Raw genomic sequence first — 17,535 nt, 5'->3', positions numbered from 1 at the left:
ATAATATTACCTAAATGAATGCCTTGATGATTGTTATTCTTGTTCTAGTGAATTTAGAACCTCTAAGCGCGCATCCCAATCCAATATGTCATATATATATTTCATAGTCTACATATAGCAAACCATTTAAAACCATATTATTGTGTTTTCATATCAAATCTTTATATAAAGGTTATTTTTAGCCTAAGAAAGATTTTTAGTGGAATGAACACTTTTTGGGGGGAACTTACTTCCCCAATAACAGATAAAAAACCTGTCCAGACAACGAAAATCGACAATCCAGGAAAATGCTGGTCAGAATCAACAAAGAATGGAAACGTAATTTCTGCCCTAGACCTGAGGGGACTACACATATAGTTCTCTAACCCTGCAGGGCAACCCAATCTAACCTAGCCTAACCTGACCTAAAAGTAATAACTAAAAAACTAAAAACTAACCACTCTCCTCCCTTTAGTTTTAACTTTATTAAAAAAAGCACTGGGATGTGTTTTTGCTGAACTAGGTAACATGGAAAAAAATTAATCGAGGTCCAAAAACATATTCATAGAATCCTTCTCCCTGTTTTTCTACATTCAAATTATTGTTTTCGGTTCTCTGATTTTTGTGGTTTCTTGTAACAATTATATAAACATAACTTTTCAATATAAATCTATAGATAATAATAATTCTTGAATAATTTTAAATCTGTTTTTGTTTGAAATATTTACTAACTTGCATGTTAACTATATTTATGATTTTTCTTTGATAATATTCAATTTTGGATAACAGATATGTAGATAATAAGATATATAGATTTCTTTACTTTATTTTGGTTTTTCGAGAAATTCTGTTGTCAATTGTAGAAATATACATAACATGGTATGGAAAGTATTACTTTCTTGCGGTGGTTTTACCTTATTATTTTCACCCCATTACTTATTCGGATTAGGTTTCTTCTGTAAATCATTTGATATAAAATAATACAATTTAACAATTTCAGAAATAACAAATGTACTTGTTTACACAATTTTGTCATAGAAGTGTAATACATGCTTGCTTTGTTTTTTTCCATACTTTATAACTCCGAAAATTGCTTCAAGAATGTATCAATCACAATTCTTCAAATAAAAAACTGTTAATAATAGAAATATTTCGTAAATATACAAATTTAAATATGTATATATTATTATGTAACATATATGAATTTGATAAAAATAGAGTTTTTTTTGTGAAGGTGTCACCTGCATCATAGATTTAATAATACATGGATCAAACATTTATTACAGTTATGATAGTAGTAAATCACAAGTTACTGTTCAAACTTCTTTTATTAACTTATAACTAGTTGTATGCAATATTTATTGAACGGCAAATATTTTCTAGAATTAGGGTCAATTGCATCCGTAATGTAAAGCTATGCTAGTTAATTTAGGCATGATAAAATCTTCCTTTCGAAAATTTGTATGATAATTCCTAACACAATTAGGTACAGTGCAGTGTAGCAACTAACAATATTCAACAAAAACGTCCTTACGTTTATTTTAACAAGTTGATTATTTGAAAATTATGTGATGTAGTTGTAAATTACCATGATTTTTTTAAATGTTGAATGTATGATCTGATCTTTGTCTGTAAGTTCTAACTATAAGTCTTATAAGGTGTATACTAGAATATGTCAACCTCTTGTCACATATTTTCGTAGAAGCGCCATTTCATATTATGATGTATCCATATATTTATAGAATAAATTCCTATAATAAAATGCACACTATGACCATATAAAATTCAACAATACAAGAAAACACGCTTCGACATGCTATTCAAAATCAGGGCCATATGGTATGAGGAATTATGATATTAGAATTTAGTGATTTTGACAATAACAAAAAAAGTTTGGAGGATAGGTGAGGATGTAAATGGTGTCTGAGGAAAGGAGAGTCGACCCACTTTTTATTTGTTTTTTTTAAAGTAAAAATTTAAGGGTATATCTTAAATTGGCAATTTCTTTCGGAAGGATGGAGGCAACCTCTTTCAAAATAGCTATAAAACTTTCCTGAACTTAAAATAAGCTTCACAATGAAATAGAATCATATCGGTAAGCGAGATCTTATGCTACAAACAGACAGACTGTTAGAGATTTCTATTTATGTAAGGATAATATAGAGGTTAAGTAATTAAGGAACAAAATAGTTTTTACAATCTTGATCTCTTTATCCTGTATTCAGAATTATTCGCTGAATTTTATGAAATAATCTGAATTGACGGGAAAACGTCTTTGATAGTTGAGTGCTTTCAATAATAACCCGGGGAGAAATATTTTGAAAAAAACACAAACATAAAATCCAACAATTTAATTTTAAAATATAATGAAAATTGGAGAGGTAAGGTAAGGTGAGTCTTATCAGGTTTCAGAAAAGCCCACAGTAGAATTGAAGTTTTTTTCCTGTTCAATTTGATTTTCATTAGGGACAAGAGATGTTACATTTTAATCATTGATTCACTATACGATTCATTATGCATTATTTTGGATAATCATTACAGCATGCTATTGTATGATCATATTTAGACAAATAAAATAGTTTTTATCCTAAAATTTGTCATTTTAACATCCGTACAAAGCTATTTATGATCAGGGAGGAAGGGAGGGGACAATGGACAATTAATTCAATTTGAGAGTTTTCGCTGAAAAGCCACGAAAACCAGATTTATACAGCAAATTTGAAGAAAATTTTAAAGTGTATAGGGTTAAATAAATTAGATAACTCAAAATGAGAAAGAGTTCTAAGAAGAAAAGCATCTATTTTTAAAATAGGTTACCAGACATCACAATTAAGTAAACATTCTGTAATTTATCACTTGAAAAAATGCCCGCAAAACATTTTATCCCCTCCCTAGATATTATTATCTACCACCCAAATTCAAGAGGATTTTTGATAATAATAACGATTCGAAAAATTGATTATTTGTGGCTGGTAGATTAATTATATAAAAGCTAGGCTGCTTATGATGGTTTGTTATAACCATGTTGGTATAAAGCCTAAAAAGGCCTAGTTTTTATGATGCAGCTTATCCGCCCAGTTATTAACATTAGTTACTGCACTACTAGCCTCTAAGATAGTCGCTATAGAGTAAAACAGTTGACAAACGCAGTTTTTTCCATATCACTTTAATACTTAAAAACTTTAAGCGATAAAAAAACTTTGAAAAATAATTTTAGAATAATTTAATAATTTTTTTTTTAAATTTAAATTTTGTTGATATACTTCCTATGAAGTGGTTTAAAACTGACTAGAACTAATATAAAGCTTCACTTTACAGGATTCAATACAAAGAGATAGACAGATATCCTAACTCTTTAATGTATGGATTAACGTCTGAAATTATGTGTAAACTTGAAGTAAAAATGTTAGATGACTGCCAAAAATGGAGCTTAATTGGGCAAGGGCCCTGTTTTTGCCTTGTCTATACAGACAGATTTAGGTTAATATACATGTGTTGCAGGAGATTAGAAAGAATATTAGATTAAGCTATTAATTTTTTATAGCTTTTCAAGGATTAATCTTTTATCAAACACAAAAATGTAACTAAATGTTTAAATACCGTTCACTGCATTATATACAAATGTTTTCACATTTAGTAAAATGAAAATTTATAGGATTATTTCCAGTTTTTATTGACCGAGAGTAGGATTTTTCTTTAACAACCCCCTTCCCCCCAAATAAAAAAAGCTTGGATGTTCTTGATGCAAATGTCCGAATCAAAGAACAAATCTATCAAAAGTAAAAATTATGAAGGTTAGATTGAAATAGGTCAGTCATCTTGTTTTTTCATTAGGAAATGGAGAATGTCCCCTTTAGATACCTTCTAAACCCTGGTAAAACTCTGTGTACGCGTTTATTATGTTTATTAACACAGAAACTCTACTACTAAATATTTCCGAGTCCCTAATATTGACTCTAGTATAGCTCAGATTTAAAAAAGAACATCATTTATTTACAATTTAAAATTTTATTTCAGGAAAATGTTATAACCAGTGATATTATAATTCTGAATTCTTATAGTGTTTAATAAAAGATGACGTCATACAACACAAATGACCAATGATAGGCAAGTATACATTTACCATTGGTCAACCACAATGTATACATTGGTATCATTTGTATTGTATGACGTTGTTTTTTATTAAGTATTATGAGCTGCTTCTGTATTTTATAATTTTATTTATTTATTTTTCTTTTGCGCTACTAATTGATATGTTAATACAAGCTTTGCATAAATGGATTTTATAGTTCTTGTTCTCATGGTACAATATAATTTCTAAGCCTACATAACAATAGCGTTATTGATTTATTATGCTAGATAATACCATATATACAAGACATATTATCTTAACATCATAGAATCATGTGTTCTAGATAATACTATATATACAAGACACATTATCCTGACATCATAGAATCATGTATTCTAGATAATACTCTATATACAAGACATATTATCTTGACATCATAGAATCATGTGTTCTAGATAATACTCTATATACAAGACATATTATCTTAACATCATAGAATCATGTGTGCTAGATAATACTCTATATACAAGACATATTATCTTAACATCATAGAATCATGTGTTCTAGATAATACTCTATATACAAGACATATTATCTTAACATCATAGAATCATGTATGCTAGATAATACTATATATACAAGACATATTATCTTAAAATCATATAATCATGTATGCTAGATAATACTCGATATACAAGGCATATTATCTAAATATCATAGAATCATGTATGCTAGATAATACTCGATATACAATGCATATTATCTTAACATCATAGAATCATGTATGCTAGATAATACCATATATACAAGAAATATTATCTTGACATCATAGAATCATGTATGCTAGATAATACCATATATACAAGACATATTATCTTGACATCATAGAATCATGTATGCTAGATAATACTATATATACAAGACATATTATCTTGACATCATAGAATCATGTATCCTAGATAATACTCTATATACAAGACATATTATCTTAACATCATAGAATCATGTGTGCTAGATAATACTATATATACAAGACATATTATCTTAACATCATAGAATCATGTAGGCTAGATAATACTCTTTATACAAGACATATTATCTTAACATCATAGAATCATGTAAGGTAGTTACATATAAGAGAAATCCTATCTCTAATATAACTCCACGAGTGTACCCCTCACCTCATAGGATAGCTCAAAACCTGCCCTATTCCATTTTAAAAATTAAAAGCTGAAGATCCCAGTAACTGCTACAAATAAGTATTAAATGTTAGGGCTCTTGAGGCTAAGCCCTAAGAGACTAGGGGAAAAGCTGCTATTAAGTATTAAAATGTTTCAGACTACAGTCTACCTGGTTGCCCATCTTGTTTCAGAGCAACAGACTACCTGGTTTCCCATCTATGATTTTATAAGTTCAGAATAAAAACAATATGTTCTATATTCAATAGGCTTTGAACTTAACCTTTTTGGCATGTGTTTTATGAAGTTTTTTAAAGGCGACGCTTTTCTATTATAAAAGTCGCTTCGTCCATCCGTAACGGATAATTTTTTGATAATTATATAAACATACATGTCCATTTTTTTAGATAATTTGTCATCGTGGTGAAGTAGTTCTATTACCCTGATTTTGATTTTTGACCTAGGACGATCAGGCACAATGCAAAATGAAAAGCATCTTTATAATCAAGTGTGAAACTGTTAGTTGTTCGTTTTCGAAAATCCCGTATTTAAGCTTTTTAACGACATATTTACATCAAATTTTACTTGAAACAATTTTCTGTTTTTATCATTAAAAGGGAGTGGGGACAAAACACCTAGTTTAAAAATGCCTAACTAAAAATGCCTAACTAAAAACACCTAAGTTTAAAAATACCTAATGTTAAAAACACCTACGTTAAAAACACCTAATTTAAAAACACCTAATTAATAAATGCCTAATTTAAAAACGCCTAACTAAAAATGCCTAACTAAAAATACCTAATTTTAAAAATGTCTAATTTTAAAAAGGCCTTATTTAAAAATACCTAATTCTGAACTATCTAAACGCCTAATTTAGAAATGCCTAATTTTAAAATATCAAATATTTTTACTAAAATACCTAAAATTTGATAACATTAATCCAATTGGCTGATTGTTCTTGCAGAAGGATCTTGCTAGTTGATGAACCAATATGGTTCATCTTTACAATGAAGCTTCCCGTATGTCATGGGATGGTTTATATAAGGTTGGGAAGGTTTTGGGGAGGTTACCAACACCTTCCAATGAGAAATCGCCCTTTGAAAAAATCTCCCCCCCCCCCCACCGTTTTTTAATATTTCTTCAATTTTTTTTATCAAACTAGAACGAAAATGGGGGATAATCAACAATCACCCCCCAAGAAAAAAAAGGATGCTATGGCTACTTAGGTTAGGGAAGAAACCAATAAAAATTAAAATTCATTTGTTTCCTTGTCCTTCAACCTTTGAAATTCTGGAGGGGGGGTTCATAAACCCTCCCCCCCCCCAAGACTTAATTGAATTCCCCTCCGCACTGCAATCGACCCTAGAGGCCTCTAGGGGGCGTATCCGACGGTTTAATATATTAAACAATAGCTTTAAGATATGCTTCAAATTAGGTTTTTTTAAATTAGTTATTTGAAAATTAGGTATTTTTAAACTTAGGTATTTATAGTTAGGTGTTTATAAAATTAGGCATTTTTAAAATTAGGTGTTTTGTCACATTAGGCATTTTTACAATTAGGTATTTATAAATTAGACATTTTTAAATTAGGTATTTATAAATTAGGTGTTTTGTTACATTAGACATTTATAAAATTAGGCATTTTTAAATTAGGTATTTTTAAATTAGGTGTTTTGTCCCCACTCCATTAAAAGTAAAGTTATCCTTTGTTTGTCAATCAGAAAATTTTCTATAACCTAAAATTGTCTTTTTCATTGCAACTTAGGTTATAAACCAGGCTTATTATGCTTTGATGCAGCGCTGCAAAAAGAAAATTTTGATAAACATTTAATAAAGCAGTGAGCAGGTATTATCAATAAATCAATCAATATTAACATTTTTGTTGAATAACTTTTAGTATATGTTTATAACTCAAAATATGCATATAAAATAGAATATTTATTTTTTTAATGTACGGACATTCAAACGTGGGAAAGGAACGTTTGGATGAGTCCTAGTTATAGAGTAATTGCACTTCCAAAAAATATTCAAGATCCCTAAAATCCTTTTTCATGCTTCCACTCCATTTAAGCGTCAGGGAATGATATTAATAAAAACAATTATAAGTATTTTAAGGCTTTTACCCATGAAACAAAAAACATTAATTGCATGACCTTTGTATGGACGTACTAATATTAGTGCTTGTTAATGGCCAACATATTTTTTTTATTTGTTTACAGTTGACGTAGCCACCATATAAAGAATAAACCAATTTTCTACTCCTAATTTTTTTGGTGTTCTTAACTGTTTTGCTGGCATAAAATGTTTTATCTTGTCATAGCTGCGCTACTTATAGACATCATAAACCTTGAATGTTGTTTAACAGAATATCTCCTTCTTTTACACGCTTCTTTTTGGCCAGAGTTGGGCCATTACACGAAATTTGCACAAATTTTCTCCACTTAAAGGAGTGCAAAAATTGTGCCAATTAGGTTTTTTAAAGGTCATATCCGTGAATAACATGCAGTCATGCAGATGATCAGTTTTCCACTTTCTTACCCATCACATCTTAAGGCAATGTGTTAAAATCAGGGCTCGACAGCCGCGACGAAGCCTAAAATTTAAAGCAGTTTGAATGCTTAAAAAAATTTTATTAAAAAAGGTAATGCCATATTTGAATCAGGTTTAGACTTCCAGCTGAAGCTTAAAATTGTAAAAGGTTTATTTCTCTGAGGCTTACAAGAGGCTGACGTACGGCTGCCGAGCCCTTGTTAAAATTAGAAATTTAATGTCGACTAAATTTAATTTAATAGAAGTGAACATGACTGACATTACGTTAAATAATAGTTTAATAGATAACTTGTCTAATATTTAAGTCGACATTATGACCAATATAGATCATTACAATCAGAGGCACGCAAAAGGGTAGTGTTATGAGGATGTATACACCACATTGGTAAAATTAAAGGGGGGGGGGGAGGTTGTCGGAGTCCAATCCCCTTGACAAGGGAGTAAACTTTTCTACTACAACCCTCTAAAACACCCAAGGGGTAGTCAATCTAAAAAGGTCACAAGGAGGGGTGACTTGGCGCAAAACCCTTGACTACAATATTTTGTATGTATTCTATATTTTAAAACAACTTAATGAAAGAGGGTTTTGATTTAATTTACCCTACTAACATGAATTTGAATAAGTAGCGGTAATATTCTTGTTTTAAATATGCTGTAAAAATAAATGTATACTTAAAAAGTAGGAATATGACCTAAAATTAATGTTTAAAAAAAGTAAATTACAATAACACCAACGATATGGTATATATTCGCTACAAACACAATAGCATTGGTATATGCATTATGCATTTATACTCTTTTACGTGAATAACTTTTTTTTTCAGTTGCGCTTTAATGACTGTAATCATCCTTGTTTAATATAAAAATTACTTAATCTTTGCCATAGCAATCTAGGACCTGTTGTTAAGTTGATAATTGAAATAGCCAAATTTAGAAACTCACCTTTTTTGGACTTATAAATTAAATAATCAAAACGCTGTTTTTGCGTTCTTTTTATATTGAATTACAATTTAGATTATTGTTTTTTAAATAAAAATTCATTATTTTGTCTTTTTTTAAATGTCTTTAGCTTGTTTTAATATTCTGCCCTTGTTCATTTATATTTTGTTGGTATTTTGGACTTTAAACTAATCTTTGAATTTTAATTTTGTTATATTTAGATAAATTGCACCTTTTAGACATAATTGTCCTCGTTTCACTATTCAAGAACGTTGGACAAAATTGGTAGATTAACCTCTACTGCTTTTAAGCTAGCCACCTAATTATAGCTACCACCTTGGTGTTTCATTTATGTGAATACTAAAGCTATCTTTTTGAAATATTTAGTTTATCATTAATGATTCAAGCCCAAGTTTGTCAACCTGCAGCTAAATAAGCAGCTTTAACTATTCACGCAGTTTTAGCCAACAAGAAATGGTTGTTGACTACATTTGAAGCTAGTAACAACCAAGCCTGCAAAACTTTTAGAAAAAAACATTCTTTCACGTAAAGTGCTTAATGAATAATGTAAATAATAAATCGAAAAAAGGACTGTGGAATTTTTTTTAACTTTTGCATAATACTGCGAGGCATCCCAGTGCCGAATATAACCTAACCTAATTTGACCTAAGATAAAAAAAAACAAGAAATACTACGAAAAAATAGCCTAACACCGAACCATTAAAGAAAGGTGTAAGAGTAAAAGTCATACATCTTTGTACTATAGAAAATACTTCTTTAGTCTCATTATAAATGAAACCACAATATTATATTTTGACAAATGTTTTGATTTTAAGATAATGAATACAATGATAAACAAATGATTAGCCCCAGCATAATTTATTGTGTCTACCCTCGGGGATTTTGGATAAGTTTTATAAAGAATTGGTGTGTCAAGTTAAGGAATGTGTAAAAAAAAATTGCGTGCTTCGTGCATCAATTAATTAATTAAACAATGCTTTTTTGACTTTTAAGTATGTTTTATATGTAAGGGGTATCCCTCTTGTATTACACCCCCCTACACCCCTCTCGATTTAGGTTTAAGTTAACAATTTTCAGGTGCGCTTCGCACACCCCCATAACGTTATTTGTGCACCCCACTGAACTTATATTTTTTAAAGTTTTAAAACCTTTCAATAAAGGAGTTAGTCAAAACCATCTTTGTTAACTTTTGCAGACGTAAAAACAGACTAATACTTTTATAGAGTAGTCGCGTTATTTGAAGTGTCAAAATAGAAAAAAGACTATTTTAATGAATTATAAGATTTTCCTAAAAAATCTGGTTTTCATATCTTATTATCTTTCTTATTGTCTCTAAAAAGCTCTGCTCAGATTTAATTTTAGATCGACCTTAGATTTGGAGAGAGAACAAGACCATCTATGTTCGAAGGTAGTACAGCTTTTAGATGAATAAAATGAATTATGAACAGTGTTTTTCTATATGATATTTGTAATATTTCATAGATAAATGAATGATTATTCGCTTGAAACCTCCACCAAAATTGTTATAGACTTTCCCAGGACCTTTGAGAAGCTACACTGTAAAAGAGAACCATATCAGTTGAGCAATTATCAAGCTTCTTCGGCGCAGCCATACAAATACACAAACAAACACAGATCCTGTAAGTTTTATAGCTACAATTGTGCAGTTTTACATAATTGTTATAATATAAGTTAGCTGCGCAGCGCAGTAGCAAAGCTCATTTTTTAAACAGCCTTTATTTTAAAAAGTGTTAATATTAATGCATTTAACACCTACCATTTTTGAAAAAATAAATTAATGTTTAACAAGCATTAATTCTGAAAAATATTTAACCATTCAAATTATTTTACCATCAAGCATCATTAACTTTTATGGTTATTTACAGATTTATGAATTTTTATACAAGGTCGATATGTCTAAATGTTACAAAGCTATTTTATTTTAAGTGGGCTAGTTTAATAGTTAATCATACAAAAATGTCTATATATATCATCATAAATGTCTAGTTAACTACATTTTTATTTAAGAAAAAACAATTAAATTTAGGCAGTTCACTTTTAGGTAGGGAGTGTACAATGTATTGTATATTATGCTGGTCCCCATTTTCTTATAAATACGTTCTCTGATTTGTTGGCTTTCAAAATCTGTTTTGGTTGTAGAAAGGTTAATTGTTCAAACTTTATCACAAATTGTCCTACTTCTACAGAAGTGTTAATTTTGTTTATAGTAATTTGGGGTATACTTAAATTTATCATTCATCTTCCTCGATTGATGAATGACTTCTTTTAAAACTTTTAGAGTAGCTTCACTTCTAAAAATGAAATGTGGTTAATCCTAAATTATGCTAAAGATGCGTAGTCTTGAAAATAAAATAAAACAAGTAAAAAATAATCTATTTGGAAAAGCCTATGTTTATCAATATTCATAATTGCCTGTAAAGCGCAAAATACATGAAAGATAGCTTCGCTCCTAAAAAAATCTATAAACATCATCCTTGCTTTCAATTGAAGTACGTTTAAAATAAGTTATTAGTAGCTATCTATAGTGCCCTAGCTGAGGATTGATGGCACTGCTTTTAGATTACCTATTCTATTGACGTCAGGAAACACCCCCTACCCCATTTATTTCTATCCCCATTTTCTGGTGCACTAAATACAGCTGCAATTTATTATTCTAATATTTAAATGAAATGTCTATTCATATTATGTGCAAACTATTTACGATGATTATATATTCCTAAATGTGTCTAAAATGCCTAAACATCCCTAAAAGGTAACATATGAATATGCAAGAAAAAGATGACGTCCATACAAAACGGTAGATTTTTTAAATTTAGAAGTCTAAAAAGACTAACAATAACAAAATGGATTAAATAAGAATTTTATAAAGGAAGGTAACATATTAGATTAAAAGATATTTCAACAAATCGAGCATATTATAAAATATCATTAAAAGCAAAACACCAAGGAAGGCAAAAACAAATAATCTGTTAAACAAAATTATTGAATTTAAGAAATATGAATTAGGGTTTATACAAAGTAAACTTGTCCTCGGTTGCAAGGAAATAATGGAAGCAAAATGATGAAAAGTTACAATGCTAAAAGTTTAAAAGTTTTGTTCTGTATTGGGAGAACACCTTTAAGTAAGTTAATGATAGTATAAAACTGACATGACTACATACAATACCTTATAATCATATTAAACTACATTTATAACAACAGATCTATAGTATAGATGTATATATAATATATATACAGGCAACTACCTCATTCCTTTTTCAAAGACCTTTCTTGTCTGCTTCTAAATTATTTTCTGCTACTTGGCTGTGCTAATATAAGCGACCCCGTTGGTTGATTTTCAATGACCCAATAGAAAGGTTGCACAAGGTGGTTGCGATAGGGAGATACAGTTAGTTAACCCTTTCTCCCACTAGTGTTTTACTCTAATTTTATAACAATTTAAGCAAAGTTCAAAGCATTAGATAACTTTACCTTTACAAGAAACGTGGAAGAAAAATTCAGAAATTGTGAGTTGTATTACTAAGATTTGTAACAAAACAAACTTCAAGTCTTGACTGACGTACAGACATAAACAAGTTATAGAGTAGCTTTACTGCCAAACACAGATTTTTACTTAACCACCTCTTTCCTAAATATAAATCTATCCCTAGAAGTCTTATCTGCTGTAAACTGTGAAAAAACAGACAGACTAATGTGAAACAATTGTATAGAAGCTTAACTTTAAAACATAATTTATGCAAGCAAATTAAAAATATTTAAAATAAATAAATCTATGCGACAGCGTGGTAAATTGAATAAGGTGATAATGTCATTCTGTAATATTTATTGCTTAACAAAGTGATCAGGTATACAGTGATAGGACAATATGCTATAAATTGATATTGGATTATGGAAAGAAAACGAAGTATCGGGTTTTCACAGTAACTTTTCTAGCCCTTGCGGGGCCAATTTCCTAACCCTGCGGGGCAATCATTAACATTTACCTAACATAAAATAACCTATCGAAAACTAAAACCTACTGTAAAGATACGAAAAAAAACACTACTTCGTTTTCTTTCCATGATCTAATCTTTACTATTTGTTTTCTTTATTTTGGAATTTTGTAAATAGTTGGAATAAAATTATGGTTTGAATTCACTGTCTCTCTCCTGCATAAAAAGTAAAATGATAAATCACATAATTATTTAAGTAAAAAAAGTTTCTGAAACCTTTAGTTACCATGTTTTTCTTCTTCTGAAAAGTAGTAAGTTCTATGTTTATGTGCAGTGTCAATTTGTCGTTTTTGCTGCTCCTTTCCTTTCATTCAAATATATTTTGTTTTTGTATTCGTGTTTCACGTATGGGGACAAAGTGACTCAAAAATCCGCCAAGTGACGTCATAAAAATGAGGGAGATGAGAGGAGAAATGGCAATAAAAAAAACCTAGAAAAGAGATAGATAATCCCTCATTTTTATGACGTCACATTCTGATTTTTTAGTCAGTTTGTCCCCCTACGTGTTTCGTTACTTAAGGATGTTATCATCCTTGGTGATATATTTATATCATCTCTTTGCTCTTTGTGTATTGTAATCTTGAATGTGTTTAAATATCTTTATTTACCTATAAAAACTGAGTGCATTCCATAGAAAAATAGAAAATAGAACATATTCATAAGCTATAATTTTCAAGTTTTAATGTTGGACTAATTTTGTCAGAAATTTCTAGCTGCATTGAAACTAGTTGAGCCTGTTATTTTGGAAAAAGCATTATATGTGCATTTTCTTACCAAATAATGTATTCAACTTATCATAAATAATAATCTACCTGACAATTTGTCTATGTATTTTTGTCAAGCAAAATAATTGCATCAGGTATCTTTCCTTTCTTTATCCTTATCCATCAATATCAGAGTTTTGTGTTCAAGGAAAACATTTATTTAAAGATTTTACAAGAAAAAACAAAAACAAAAATGCAAGTTTACCAAGAAGCCTATTTTTTTTAACTTTCTAAAGAAGTTGTATCAACTTTTTTGCTTTTTATTTAAGATAGCTAGCCGGTCCTTTCAGTAAGTAGTAGATGTAAAATTTTTCATAGAATTCAGATATGCAATCGTTTTTTTTGTAGACCTCTTATTTTTAAAGTAATTTAAGTTTTTTAAAAAAATAATTAAGTCGGTTTTAAGGTACTAAAACGCAACAAAATAAAAGAAGAAAATGGCCAGTATGAACAAAAATAGTAAGATCTTTAATTTGACACCTTACTTTTAAAATTCTGTTGAGTAATTATTGAAAAAATCTATTTTTTTAACCTCGGTTTAATAAAAACTTTAGACCTAAATATTTTCTCAAACAGACATAAAAAACATGGGTTCATATATACCTTTAGAATCAGAAAAATTTTACGAATCTATTCTAAGCAAAATTGAAAAAGTTTTATAAAACTATAATAAAAAAAATAAGTTTATTTTAAGAATCATAATTTTCGGCTTTAAAGGGTTAGCTTAAACCAAACCTGAAAAAAACCTAAACAAAAGACAATGCAATGTAGCAGATATTTTTTAAACACAAGAAACAATAATGTATTTTTAACTGCATTGTTTTGAAGTTTATAAACAGACTGATGCATATTTGTTCATAATTTTTCATTCTTTACATGTTCTTTAATATCACTATATTTATTGTAGTATCTATTGTATATATTGTATGAACGTTCTCCTTTTTTTCTGGCAATTCTATAGGTTAATTTTATAGATTAAGCTTCCCGATTCGTCAATTTTTGGGATTTGTGATTGGCTAGTTTAGTAGTTACAATTCTTAAAATAACTTTTTTATTTTTTCTATTTTTTATTACAATTTTTTAAAACTTTTTCAATTTTGCTTACAATGGATTCATATTATTTTTCTCATTCTAATGGTATATATGAACCCATATTTCTTATGTCTGTATGAGAAAATATTTAGGTTTAATGTTTTGATTAAACCAAGGTTAAAAAATTAGATTTTTTCAACAATTACTCAACAGAATTTTAAAAGTAAGGTGTCAAATTAAAGATCTTACTATTTTTGTTTATACTGGCTATTTTCTTCTTTTATTTTGTTGCGTTTTAGTACCTTAAAACCGACTTAATTATTTTTTAAAAAAAACTTAAATTACTTAAAAAATAAGAGGTCTACAAAAAAACCGATTGCATATCTGAATTCTATGAAAAATTTTACATCTACTACTTACTGAAAGGACCGGCTAGCTATCTTAAATAAAAAGCAAAAAAGTTGATACAACTTCTTTAGCAAATTTTCAAACCCTACACTAAATACATCGGGAATAGTCCCTGTCGTGGCAACGCCCCTTAAGGGGCGATTGACGATTCGTCGTATTTTTAATATGGGTGTTTATAGGTTAGGTTAGGTTATGTTGGTTAGGCAATTGGTTCCACAGGGTTAGAGCCCCCCGAAGAGGTTAGAAAATACAGTGAAAAATACGAAGAATCGCCCCTTAAGGTGCGTTGCCACGAAAGGGACTATACCTAATACATCTACCTTTTAGAATAACAAATTATTTAAGCAGTTTTATAGATCTTATTGTACACATACGAACCTATTTACTAGACATTCGTCTACTCAAGTAAACAGGTTACCTTCTTACACAACCTAATAAATCTAGGTATAAGAATGGTGTCAAAAGTTTAAGTGTTCTCAATTTTGTATTAGAATGCACATTTCACGATTTATTCTAGATATACTTGAAAAACGCGTCAAGTAAATGGCACAAGCCCTAAAAAAATTTTATTGTACTAAAAATCAATTGATGATAGACTTTAAAATAAAAAAAAATTATTTAAGGTTTGTATAACATACAAAAAGCACATGGAAGTCTTCAGGTTGTTATAATGGTTGTTAGAGAAAGAATTGCATTTGCAATTTATTGCCATTTTTCCAACTACATCATTTTCAAGAATAACTTTTGGTTTTCTTCCCAAATAAATGAATATAATTGTCCTAGCTTTAGTAATTGGTATCATATTTCTGTTCAGGACAAAAAAAAAGTTTAAACGGTGACAGAAATGCAGTATTATTCAAATGTAAAACTGGCAGCTGGTTTAACCAGTTGCGTGCACAGTAATTTATCAGGGGATTTAATTTAATTGTTGGTTTAAACAATGCACCATAAATAAATAAATTAATCTTACAAATCACTTGTTATTAAGTTTTTACCGTTTTATGGGTTAACTTTTTAAAAGCGAAGCTTTTTTATAATTAGGGTCGGTCCGTCCGTCTGTCAGTCTGTAACGGATAGCTTTTTTCGTTAATTTAGGCATGTTAGAATTGTTCTATTAATTTCAAACTTTGAATGATGATTCCTGCAGTAGTTTGGTATGATTTAGAAAGCGTAGCAACTCTATAATCGTTACCAAAATGTCCGTACGTCCATTCTAAACTCTTTTACTTTTTTCAACAACAATTTTTATGTGATAAAATCATCCGATTAATCTGATTTTTAGATTACTGATTCCAATTACAATAAGGTACAATATTATGAGCGAAGCATCTCTATAATCAAGTCCAAAAAAAGTCAGTATGTCCTCAAACAGAATTCTGTATTTAAGAATTTTTTCAACAAATTTACATATATTTATGTCAAAACTTATAAATTCTTATTTTGTATATTCAGTTCCGAGACTCTACAAGAGTTAATGTTCGTCTGTCATCCCGTTTCAGAGCTTTGCTTTTATGGTTGTTGTCATCCTTGTTTGTGCTATATTTTGACTGCCAAAACACACTTGCATTACTTCTTGGAGTTCCTTCAAAACATTATAATATTTCATATTACGGTTAAAGGGCCAAGAATCCCTATATTTATAAAAATTAATACCATAATCATGACAACAATTAACAAGAAGCGGCTTTTAGTGCCAAATAAAATATGACGCCGTACTATACAAATGACTGATGATAGACCAGTAAACATTTATATTTACCAATTGTAAAATGTATCATTGGTCGTTTGTATTGTATGACGTCATTTTTATTATGCACTATAAGCTGCTTCTGACAACACTTTTTTGATTTGGCTCTAAGATAGAAAAAGGTTTACATAATTCCCTAACCAAAAAATTTCTTGAGGAATGAGAGAAAACTCCAACAACGTAGAAACTAGTGGCGAAACTATTAGCCATCAGACATGTTAATTCTAAACAAGGATACCAATCCTTTCTATTTAAATGTTATCATCACCCTTGGGGGCAATTTTTTATAATGCTAACTTGCACTATTCTTAATAGATAACAATTAATATTTTATGAGGCTTAACTCTGTTACGCGGAATTGTACATTCAACTGAATCACCCCCCCACTGGATTATTTTGGTAAATTAGCAATCCTCTTAAGAAATATAGCCTAAAACAATACCAGGACCTCTAGATATATTTCTTAAAAAGTAAAACCTGATCGATTTAGCTGTTACTAAGATCTTAAGCATCAGACGGACAGATACACAGAGATCATTCTACTTGTTTTACAACTCTCCCCCCCCCCCCTCCCTCCCCTACAGAAAACTTAGGGATAAATATGATAAAGCATAACAAAAGAATGAGACCAACCCAACAAACAATAAAAGCAATATAAATGACTTGATTAATATAAATTGTAATCTTAAAATTCCAATAAAATAATTTAGTTTATCGATGAGAAAAGAACAAAATCAATATTTTAAAAAAACTAGTGCGTACCTATTCTATTGTTTATTCTATTAAATAAGTAGCCAGATCAATAATCAAGGACATTTTAATCCTTGCACCT

Source organism: Acartia tonsa, chromosome 3 (assembly GCF_053477335.1).
Source record: "Acartia tonsa isolate MP-2025a chromosome 3, ASM5347733v1, whole genome shotgun sequence".
Classification (NCBI taxonomy): domain Eukaryota; kingdom Metazoa; phylum Arthropoda; class Copepoda; order Calanoida; family Acartiidae; genus Acartia; species Acartia tonsa.
This window is presented reverse-complemented; position numbering follows the sequence as displayed.